The 11,277-nt window shown below is 41.0% G+C and overlaps 1 long non-coding RNA gene across 1 annotated transcript; it reads right to left on the minus strand.

The window, feature by feature from the left end:
* Window positions 1-229: 229 nt before the first annotated feature.
* Window positions 230-5,090, minus strand: LOC131511960 (uncharacterized). The gene is made up of 2 exons (XR_009261842.1): window positions 4,509-5,090; window positions 230-2,209 (listed from the first exon to the last, which is right to left on the minus strand). It is a non-coding gene; the product is annotated as an uncharacterized LOC131511960 (long non-coding RNA).
* Between the last annotated feature and the right edge of the window lie 6,187 nt (window positions 5,091-11,277).

An 11,277-nucleotide genomic window follows, 5' to 3' on the forward strand; every position in this document is an offset into this window, starting at 1 on the left:
CTCTGACTGACACCTTGATTTCAGCTTTGCAGCGGACCCAGTAGGCCTTTCTTGGCCTCTTGACTCTCAGAAGCTGTGCAATAATAAATATGTGTTGCTTTAAGCTGTTATTCATATTTCAAGAAGTGTGGAAGGGAGGGAGGTATCATGGCAGTAGTAGGGAAGTAGGGGTAGATCAATTATGTGACTTTGGGTGCAAGTGATAGAAGATTCAACTACTGACAGTGGATTGAATAATAAAGATGTTTAATATCCCATATAAGCAGTGAAACTAGACAGAAACCAGTCTTTAGGCTTGCTTAAGAAAGTAGTTCAGTGATGTCATCAAGGATTTATGCCGTCTCCATCTTCTGTCTCTGTCATCTTCAGTGTGTGTCTTTGTCTCTCAGTTGCTTCCTCATGGTTGCAAGATGGCTGCAGTAGTTCCAGGCATCACCAAGCCCAGCGTTGGAAAAGACACCTTATTTTTTCCTTCTCATGCATCTTTGTTTTTAAGATCCCACCCTCCCTCTTCCCTTCCTTCATATCTCATTGGCCGAAACTGTATTACATGCCACCCCTAAAATAACCAATGGGAAAGAGAAGAGACCATCATGTTGTGATTGGTTAATGAAAATTCTCTCGGGTAGAGGAGAACCAGGTCTCCTCTGAAGTACAAGTCTCCCTAATCCTTGAATCAACTCAGGGTTCTGTTAGCAGGGGAAATAGGGTATGAGATGGCAACTGATGACATCTGCGATAGGGTGGGTGATGCCTTTGGGTACTGAGGCCTAGCTCTGTTTCAAATCCAAGTCTGAAAGTGGCTACTGTTTCTTGGATGTAGACTGACCCTTTACAAATTCTCAGGCACTTTAATGGGTAGCTGTGGGTTTTATTGGTTGAAAGTTATTCTGGACATACTAGATTTCATCAGACCTAAGAAACCACACAGTATAAGATTCACCATTATTTTATGAACTTCTAAGATTAAAAAAGTGGTTTTAAACTCTGACATAATGTCCTAGAAGTAGTTGTATGTGGCCCTTGCATCTGTAACACTAGCCCTTTGCTACTCTGAAATTTCTTTCGTCTCTTTCAAGGGATTCTGCTGTTACTACTGCTTTCAGTTGCATTGTTGGTGTGGGGCAAATACAACTGCTTCATTTCTCGTGGATTTCTTCTTTTTTTAGGTCTTGAAAGCAGTTGGTTGTTGCTTTAGGAGAAAGTATGGAATTGCAGTTGTTCCTATAACAACAAATATTTGCTTCACAAATGTCAATTTACACCCCACTCCTCTGTTTCTTTATGCACACACAATAGCTCATTATTTGAATGCCAAAATGTAGGATAATCTTTTGAGAGACTTTTAAATGGCATTGAACCTCAACACCCGTCCTTGCAACCACATATTGAACTCAGCTGAAATTCAGATGACAATATAAACAGCTGTGACCAAGTTTGCCATGCAGAGGCAATGACAACTATACCATGATTGCCTTGATTCTGAGGCACATTTTGATTTGAAAGATGTTAAAACGTGGGAGGAAAAAGGCATGTCTTAGAATGGATGAAATATGGTACATCTAAATAGTGCAATAGTCTTTGGCTTAATCAAAACTATTGATGGCTTCATGTTCCTCATTAACGTCCAAGAGAGTGCAGGCTCTGCAATATACTAAAAATGCAGGGAAAAGCTGGTCAGTCGTGGCTTGAATGGTTCTAATTACATCGGAGAGATGTGGAGCAAGGCTCTTTGCTGAGCTGGCTGTTCAACATGAGTGGTCACCACCGGTGCTTATGATTTTCTCATTGCTAATTGGACAAATGCTCGTGTCGTCTGTCACTTCCTGAATCTGTTTTCTGCTTCACTGCACTCTTCACCAAGGCAATAAGATACTGCTAGAAATGAAGAGGCGTATGTGTGCACGGACACACACACACACACACACACACACACACACACACACAAGAGTGACAGAGACAGACGAGAGAGGCAGAGAAAGAGACAGAGAGAGGAGCTTGCCAGTCTTGAGTTTAGTGAAGAAAATCACTCGCTGTAAAAGGTTGGTTCCTGAAATGCCGAGATCCAGTCAGCCATGTGAAATCAGAGAGAAACCACAGCCCTTAGTGGGACTCTGTGGATGGGGCTTCTGGGCATAGTCTCCCTCAAGGACCCTCTCTCGAGATGAGTGTGGGCTCCTGCTGTGCCTGCATCTGAACGCTGCAAATCCTGGAAAACAAAACCAGGTTCAAGACCAGACTGCTCTGCGTGCAGATAAAGGTTTTCAGAGGAAAAACAAAGAAAGAAGAAAAAAAAAAGTGTGAGAACCATCTTATCTGATGTCAAACAAGTGAACAGCACTTTCTTTTTTGATGGTTTGCTGCAGAAAAGAACACTTTTTTGGCAAAACTCCACTCTGCCTTGAAGTTGGCTGTTCTTCAGAATCCTGGTCCCTGGCCCACCCACCCTGCATGACTATTTGCTGTGTTGCACGAACTATACTAAAATGGCAGCATGTGCTTGTCAGATGCAGGAAGGGAGGACTGGAGTCACAAACATCTCTCTGATCCCCGTGGTCCCCTTTTGTCCCCAGCACAGGCAAGTTGAGGCTGAGGCAGTTGGTGATGTGATTTTAGTAAACCCCATCTTTCTTCATGCTTCTCCTAGCTCTGAAATCATTGCTTATTCTTCTAACGTTTGTGCTTTTTAAATTTTACCTCTTGCCTTGGTAGAGTGGAGGAAAAGAAAACTTCTTTCTTTTTTGCGAATAGTGTGTGGTATTAGACCACCACACATTAGTGAGAGGTTCGAATCTGATAGAACGAGGTTCAAAACCTGGCTCCTTCACATACTGATGTATTACCCAGGGTGAGATTGTTAACCTCTATAAATCCAGGCCTGCTTATCTGAAAAATGAAGGTCATAATGCGAAACACCTCCCTGATTGTTTGAGGATGAAATGAGATCCCTCATGCACAGTCATGGCTGCCTGGCACCTGCTAAGTGTCCGAGAAATGGTAGCCAACACTGCTATGTTCTGTTTATGCATTTTGAGGGGGTTTAAGTTAATTATTAGCCTTTACCAATTCCATTACTGTCAACCCCTATGTTCCCAAAGGGAGGATCTGGCCCTTGACCTTGTTTGGTTCTCACAACACTCTTTCTATGGGCGATTGATTGCACCTCCCTCCATCTTGTGTCTTCTAGTTCTCTGTTTCTCCTGTTGGTTAAGCCTCTCTTCCCAGCCCCAGATGTCCCCAGTCTCCAGCTGGCAAGACCCAGTTTGCAACTAATACTGAAACTGAACTCAGTGTCTTCTCCCCAAATGTGCTTTTCCTCTGAGGTTTCTCTCTCACACTGGCTCCCAGGCGCCCCACACAGAACTGCAGCTCATCCCAGCCCCACTTTCTCTCTGACTCTTCACTTCCAGGGATTCACCAACACTCCTCTGCCCCCTATGCTCTGTCCCCTCATTCCTGTCCCAGTGCCCGTGGACTTCTGTAGTTTTACTGTGATAAGCATTCCTAACAGGCGTTGTTTCCATTTTCTCCATCTACCAATCCATCCTTCCCTCTGTTGCTCTTATCTATTTACATTCCTCTTTAAAAAGCTTTTGTGGTTCCACACCATCCTCAGTATAAAATCCAAACTCCTTAACAGGGCCTGCAAAACCCTTCCTGATTTGATCCACCCCTCTTATTCCTACAAAGGGACTTTTCCCTTTGTTTTCAAATTCCTCACACTCCAGCCATATGGGAATGCTTGGAACACTCTTCCTTTTTTTTAAGTTTATTTATTTATTTTGAGAGAGAGACAGAGACTGTGTGTGCATGCTTGCCTGAGAGCAGGGGAGAGGCAGAGGGAGAGAGAATCTTAAGCAGGCTCCATCCAAGCCCAGCACAGAGCCCGACATGGGGCTCGACCCCATGAACCCTGAGATCATGACCTGAGCTGAAACTAAGAATCGGACACTTAGACTCAGCCACCCAGGCACCCCTTGAATACTTTTTCTGATCAATGGGAATCTCCTGAACTTTGCATAAATTCTTCCCTCTGTCTGGAATGCAATCTTCCTAATTTTTTCTTTGGGTTATTAATTTCATTGGGTGATTCATTTCAGCTCAGTTGACTCCCATAAAGCCCTTCCTGACTGTACTCTCAAATATGGGTTAGGTTCCCTTCCATTGCACTTCATTCCTTATGCATTCCTTAATCGTAACTCTTACCACACTCCTTAAATGAAGGGAATTTATTTTTAAGCTCTGTATCCACCATACTTAGCATTAAGCCTAGCACATGATAGAAATACAGTATGTTTTCTGAAAGAGTGAATAGAAGAAGGAAGGAAGGAATAGATCATTTTGATGGTAATAAATCTAGAAAGTACACGGTCCTTTGAGACTCGATGCAACATCTCAGTACTTGCCACAGCAGACTTTATATTGGGATATAAATTGCCTGTGTTCCCTCTCAGTTGTCTGCACATGAACAGAACCCCACTGTGCTCTCCAGAATCAAATATCATTACCTTCTAGGGCCAGGTTCCGGGCGTGGGAGGGATGAATCAGCCGGCTTGCAAGTTCTGTCCTTCTGACAATGGAGGTCACATAAAGAGTTTAAGTCCACCTTCTCAGCCACTTGACCTAGGAGTACTGAAGACTCTGAGAGAATAAATGCCAAGATGCATCAGTACATCAGTCCTGATTCCAGCCTTTCTCATTGGATACTGTTCAGTTTTTATTTTCAAGCGGCCTTCTAATGGTTAATAACCTCTCTTCTGTCTCACTTTCTATCATTATTTCCTGTTTCTCTGTAACAAAAGAGAGATTTTGACAACACATGAATATATCTGTAGATCTGGGGTGCTCTTTTAAAGCTTGTGGGTTTTTATGTTTTTCATCAGATTGTCGAGACTTCTGAATCTCTAATTTACCCTGAATGTATGCCAGTTCTGAGCGGCTCTGATCAACTTAATTTTCAAAGCGTTTATCTTCCACACACGGAAGGGGTTTGAACAGTTCCTTTACTGGTCTGTGCACTTTTGGCACTTTTGTCCCTTATTTCTGGGAATAGTGGACTAAAGGGATAGGGAGCCGGCAAAGTTGGAATTTATTAGGAGGACTTGCCCCTCTCTAGATCATTAACAACTTCTATGAAAAAGAAGTCATTAAACGAAAAACTTCCTATTTTTTTTTTTTTTTTGCTGTTGTTCAGCCATTACAGATCAAAAGCTGATTTCAGATGAGGGCTAATGCCTTTTATTTCTATATAAAGGATCTTTTAAGTGCCAAGAAGGCCATGCCCATTCCTCAAGTGGGTAAACTTGACAAGGGAGGTTACTAGATTGATCCAAGGTCACACAGCAAGTTAAATGTCAGAGTCTGGGAAGAATAAACACCCAGGCCCTGAAATGCTGTCACTGCAAAATTTTGCCAAGTATACCCTAATGGTCTGATATTTTATAGCTTAGGTGACAAACTTCCTTTATCAGTCACTGTCTTCCTTTGTGACTAGACAGTTTTTTTTTTTTTTTCTCTTAAGCCCAGGAGATTTGGCCTCCTTTAAAGCTGACCTCAGGATCCTTTAATTCACAAGCTTGTCATCCTCAGGTACTCAAGACACAATGAATGGGACACACAGTTCCTAGGAGGCTTGCAGACGTCTTTTCCCAGGTGACACCAGCCTGCGGACGAATCAGAAATGATGTCCTGGACTGATGCCCTGAGAATCCCAGCATCCTCCCTGCTGTGTAGTTCTTGGCTGCATGTTTAAAAGACAATCCCAGAACGTAGGCCCCAACCTCAGAGATTTGTATTTAATTGGTTTGGGATGAGGCTCAGGCATGGTAATTTAAAAAAGAAATCTCTTTGAATGATTTTAATGTATGACCAGGGTGAAGAACCAATATTCTTATCTACCTTGCTGATTTGGTGCAGAATCACTTCATCCTTAAAAGCAGGCTTTGTAGAGCCATGGCCAAACAGGTCAGAACTACACTCTATTTTTAATTTAAGCCACATTTACTGTACTCTGCAGATGCTGAAGAAAGCTGGCTTATCCTAGCGAGTCACAGGCTAATGATATAACTTCTCTGTAAGGCGGCCCAGACAAATGAAGCAAACTCAATCTCTCATCTTCTAAAGCAGCTGGATGGGTAGAGCATGAATGGAACAGGCTGGCATGCCTTTGGAGTGAGGAAAATTGTGTCTCTTGAACCTGTCAGAAGTTCTTGAAATAAAGCAGTGGATAAAAGGGACCAGTGGCTATAATTTATTTAGTTTTTTTTTTTTTTTTTTCAGAAGCCTTTGATAAGTTCTTCATAAGAAGAACTTACAGCTTGTTCTGGTAACTGGGGAGCTTGTAACTGGGGAGGAAACTAGAAAACTGCCAGGGACTGAGGACTGATCAGGAGATGAGACAGCCCAAATTAGGAACAAATGGCCATTTTTCAGTGTAGCCAACTTTGGCAGGAACCTGCACGGTGATCTGATCAACAAACCTTGTGAGTTTTACAGTTCTTTTTTGTTTTCATTACCCAATTTCATAGAACCCTTTGAGAAACAAGGCTCCTTAAGCAAATGGGGTTAATAAACCAGCTTTCTGCCCTCCTTCTTGTCCATGATGGCTTGTCCAAAACAGAGCAGCAAGGTTGGGTGGCTATTTGCCTGGCTTTAACCTCAGTTCTTGGTTTATATTATGAAAATATAAGATCTTCTAAAATGTTGTAAAGAAAATGAATCATAGTCATTCTAGAGACTGTCTTGAAAGGCTAATGTAATGGGTTGTGGTAATCACTTGATGATAAGCAGATAGGGCTAGAGCTCTAAGAGGGTGAGTTACTTAGACTTTACACACCAGTTCCTCCCATTTTTAGGGCCTGCTACACTGGCCTGGAGACCTCCTGTTGCCCAGGTGACCGAGGCCTTCCTATCTTGGATCCTGTGGAAGATTTTGCTTCTCTACCATCTACTCCTGCCTTTTAAAAAAATCTTAGCACTGTGTTTTTGTTGTTGTTGTAGTTGTTGTTGTTGTTGATAAACTACTTATCACTCACTCAATTCATGGAATTCAGGTGGGACCTGTTACTGACCTGCCTGCCCAGCATCCATATATCTTAGCTCCAAGGTGGATATGTCCCCTTGGCCTGGCCAGTTAGCACCCTCCATCCCTTTGTCCTCAGCGACTGAGTGTTGGTCACCTTGCTCAAGTTGGTCTAATGAACTCTGGCCAAGGGATTTTCTTGGAGCTATTGAGAAAGAAGTTCCTTCTGTCTGTTGCATTTGTGAAGCTGGTTACCAAGGGTCACCATGAAGATCCAAGAGATGGAACATGACACATTTCCTGACAATGTCTTTTGAGTATCTGGATCCAGTCATATTCACCAGATATGCCCACTGGACTTTTCTGTTATATTAGTCAACAAATACCCGCTCCAATGTGTCTTTCCTCCAGTTGGTTAAAGCTGTGTCTCTTTCATTCATACGATCCTTTCCTAAGAGGTTCCTAGTGAATACTTTCCTATACACACTAGTGTCCCATCCAATTAAAATGAGTCTGTCTCATCTCCTTGGGGCAGTCGTGCATGGTGAGCTTACCTAAGAAATGAGTCTGTGCTCCTGAGCCATTGGGAGGGGGATGTGGGGGAGGGTGTTGTCTCAGGAAAAAGTTGACATTCTCCAGTTTTCTGGAGCCAACAGTTCTTCTTTTTTGGTGAACCCAACAGAATAGATATGAGGAAGGAGGGGTTAGGAATGAATCGTTACTGATTGAGTTCTCTGTGCTGGGTATGGTGTCAGCCGCTTCACACACATTACCTCAATTCTTATACAGATCTTATGTATATTAGTATCCCTGTTTTACAGATCAGAAAATAATATCAATAGCAATAATAGCTACTATTTATTGAGTGCTATGTTCTTTTTTAAATTTTATTTTTAATTAAAAAAAATTTACATCCAAATTAGTTAGCATATATTGCAACAATGATTTCAGGGATAGATTCCTTAGTGCCCCTTACCCATTTAGCCCATCCCATCACCCACAACCCCTCTAGTAACCCCCTGTTTGTTCTCCATATTTAAGAGCCTCTTATGTTTTGTCCCCCTCCCCGTTTTTATATTATTTTTGCTTCCCTTCCCTTATGTTCATCTGTTTTGTCTCTTAAAGTCCTCATGTGAGTGAAGTCAAATGATATTTGTCTTTCTCTGACTAATTTCACTTAGCATAATACCCTCTAGTTCCATCCACATAGTTGCAAATGGCAAGATTTCATTCTTTTTGATTGCTGAGTTATACTCCATTGTATATATATGCCACGTCTTCTTTATCCATTCATCCATCGATGGACATTTGGGCTCTTTCCATACTTTGGCTATTGTGGATAGTGATGCTATAAACATGGGGGTGCATGTGTCCCTTTGAAACAGCATACCTGTATCCCTTAGATAAATGCCTAGTAGTGCAATTGCTGGGTCGTAGGGTAGTTCTATTTGTAGTTTTTTGAGGAACCTCCATACTATTTTCCAGAGTGGCTGCACCAGCTTGCATTCCCACCAACAATGCAAAAGAGACCCTCTTTCTCTGCATCCCTGCCAACATCTATTGTTGCCTGAATTGTTAATGTTAGCCATTCTGACAGGTTTAAGGTGGTATCTTATTGTGGTTTTGATTTGTATTTCCCTGATGATGAGTGATGTTGAGCATTTTCTCATGTGTCGGTTGGCCATCTGGATGCCTTCTTTGGAGAGTGTCTATTCATGTCTTTTGCCCATTTCTTCACTGGGTTATTTGTTTTTTGGGTGTTGAGTTTGATAAGTTCTTTATAGATTTTGGATACTAACCCTTTGTCTGATATGTCATTTGCAAATATCTTCTCCTATTCTGTTGGTTGCCTTTTAGTTTTGCTGATTGTTTCCTTCGCTGTGCAGAAGCTTTTTATTTTGATGAGGTCCCAATAGTTCATTTTTGCCTTTGTTTCCCTTGCCTCCGGAGATGTGTTGAGTAAGAAGTTGCTGTGGCCAAGATCAAAGAAGTTTTTGCCTGCTTTCTCCTCGAGGATTTTGATGGCTTCCTATCTTACATTGAGGTCTTTCATCCATTTTGAGTTTATCTTTGTGTCTGGTGTAAGAAAGTGGTCCAGGTTCATTCTTTGGCATGTCGCTGTCTAGTTCCCAGAACCACTTGCTGAAGAGACTGTCTTTATTCCATTGGATATTCTTTCCTGCTTTGTCAAAGGTTAGTTGGCCATACATTTGTGGGTCCATTTCTGAGTTCTCTAGTCTGTTTCATTGATCTGAGTGTCTGTTCTTGTGCCAGTACCATACTGTCTTGATGATTATAGCTTTGTAGTATAGCTTGAAGTCAGATTGTGATGCCTCCTGCTTTGGTTTCCTTTTTCAAGATTGCTTTGGCTATTCAGGGTCTTTTCTGGTTCCATACAAATTTTAGGATTATTCTAGCTCTGTGAAGAATGCTGGTGTTATTTTGATAGGGATTGCATTGAATATGTAGATTGCTTTGGGTAGTATTGACATTTTAACAATATTTGTTCTTCCTACCCAGGAGCATGGAATCTTTTTCCATTTTTTTTTGTGTCTTCTTCAATTTCTTTCATAAGCTTTCTATAGTTTTCAGTGTATAGATTTCTCACCTCTTTGGTTAGAGTTATTCCTAGGTATTGTATGGTTTTTTGTGCAACTGTAAATGGGATCAATTCCTTGATTGCTCTTTCTGTCGCTTCATTGTTAGTTTATAGGAATGCAACCGATTTCTGTGCGTTGATTTTATATCCTGCAACTTTGTTGAATTCATGAATCAATTCTAGCAGTTTTTTGTGGAATCTTTTGGGTTTTCCATACAGAGTATTATGTCATCTGCGAAGAGTGAAAGTTTGACCTCCTCCTGGCTATTTTGGATGCCTTTTATTTCTTTGTGTTTGATTGCAGAGGCTAAGACTTCCAATACTATGTTGAATAACAGTGGTGAGAGTGGACATCCCTGTCTTGTTCCTGACCTTAGGGGGAAAGCTCTCAGTTTTTCCCCATTGAGGATGATATTGGTGTTGGGTTGTTCATATATGGCTTTAAGATCGTGAGGTATGCTCCTTCTATCCCTACTTTTTTGAGGCTTTTTGTCAAGAAAGGATGGTGTATTTTGTCAAATTCTTTCTCTGCATCTATTGAGAAGATCATATGGTTCTTGTCCTTTCTTTTATTGATGTGATGGATCATGTTAATTGTTTTGCGGATATTGAAGCAGCCCCACATCCCAGGTATAAACCTCACTTAGTCGTGGTGACTAATTTTTTTAATGTATTGTTGGATCCGGTTGGCTAATATCTTGTTGAGGATATTTGCATCTATGTTCATCAGGGAAATTGGTCTATAGTTCTCCTTTTTAGTGGGGTCTCTGCCTGGTTTTGGAATCAAAGTAATGCTGGCTTCATAGAAAGAGTTTGGAAGTTTTCCTTCCATTTGTATTTTTTGGAACACCTTCAAGAGAATGGGTGTTAACTCTTCCTTAAATATTTGGTAGAATTCCCCTGGAAAGCCATCTGGCCCTGGACTCTTGTTTTTTGGGAGATTTTTGATTATTAATTCAATTTACTTACTGGTTATGGTTCAAATTTTCTATTTCTTCCTGTTTCAGTTTTGGTAGTGTATGTGTTTCTAGGAATTTGTCAATTTCTTCCAGATTGCCCATTTTATTGGCATATAATTGCTTATAATCTCTTATTTTTGTTTTTATTTCTGCTGTGTTGGTTGTGATCTCTCCTCTTTCATTCTTGATTTTATTTATTTGGGTCCTTCCCTTTTTCCTTTTGATCAAACTGTTAACTCTTTCAAAGAACCAGCTTCTGGTTTCATTGACCTGTTCTACCAGTTTGTTTGTTTGTTTGGTTTTGATAGCTTTAATTTCTGCTCTGATCTTTATTATTTCCTGTCTTCTTTTGGTTTTTGGTTTTATTTGCTGTTATTTTTCCAGCTCCTTAAGGCATAAGGTTAGGTTGTGTACGTGAGATCTTTCTTCCTTCTTTAGGGAGGCCTGGATTGCTATATACTTTCCTCTTATGATCGCCTTTCCTATGTCCCAGAGGTTTTGGGTTGTGGTGTTATCATTTTCATTAGTTTCCATATACTTTTTAATTTCCTCTTTAACTTCTTGGTTAGCCCATTCATTCTTTAGTAGGATGTTCTTCAGTCTCCAAGTATTTGTTACCTTTCCAAATTTTTTCTGTGGTTGATTTTGAGTTTCATAGCGTTGTGATCTGAAAATATGCACAGTATGATCTCGACCTT

This window comes from Neofelis nebulosa, chromosome 5, assembly GCF_028018385.1.
Source record: "Neofelis nebulosa isolate mNeoNeb1 chromosome 5, mNeoNeb1.pri, whole genome shotgun sequence".
Classification (NCBI taxonomy): Eukaryota; Metazoa; Chordata; class Mammalia; order Carnivora; family Felidae; genus Neofelis; species Neofelis nebulosa.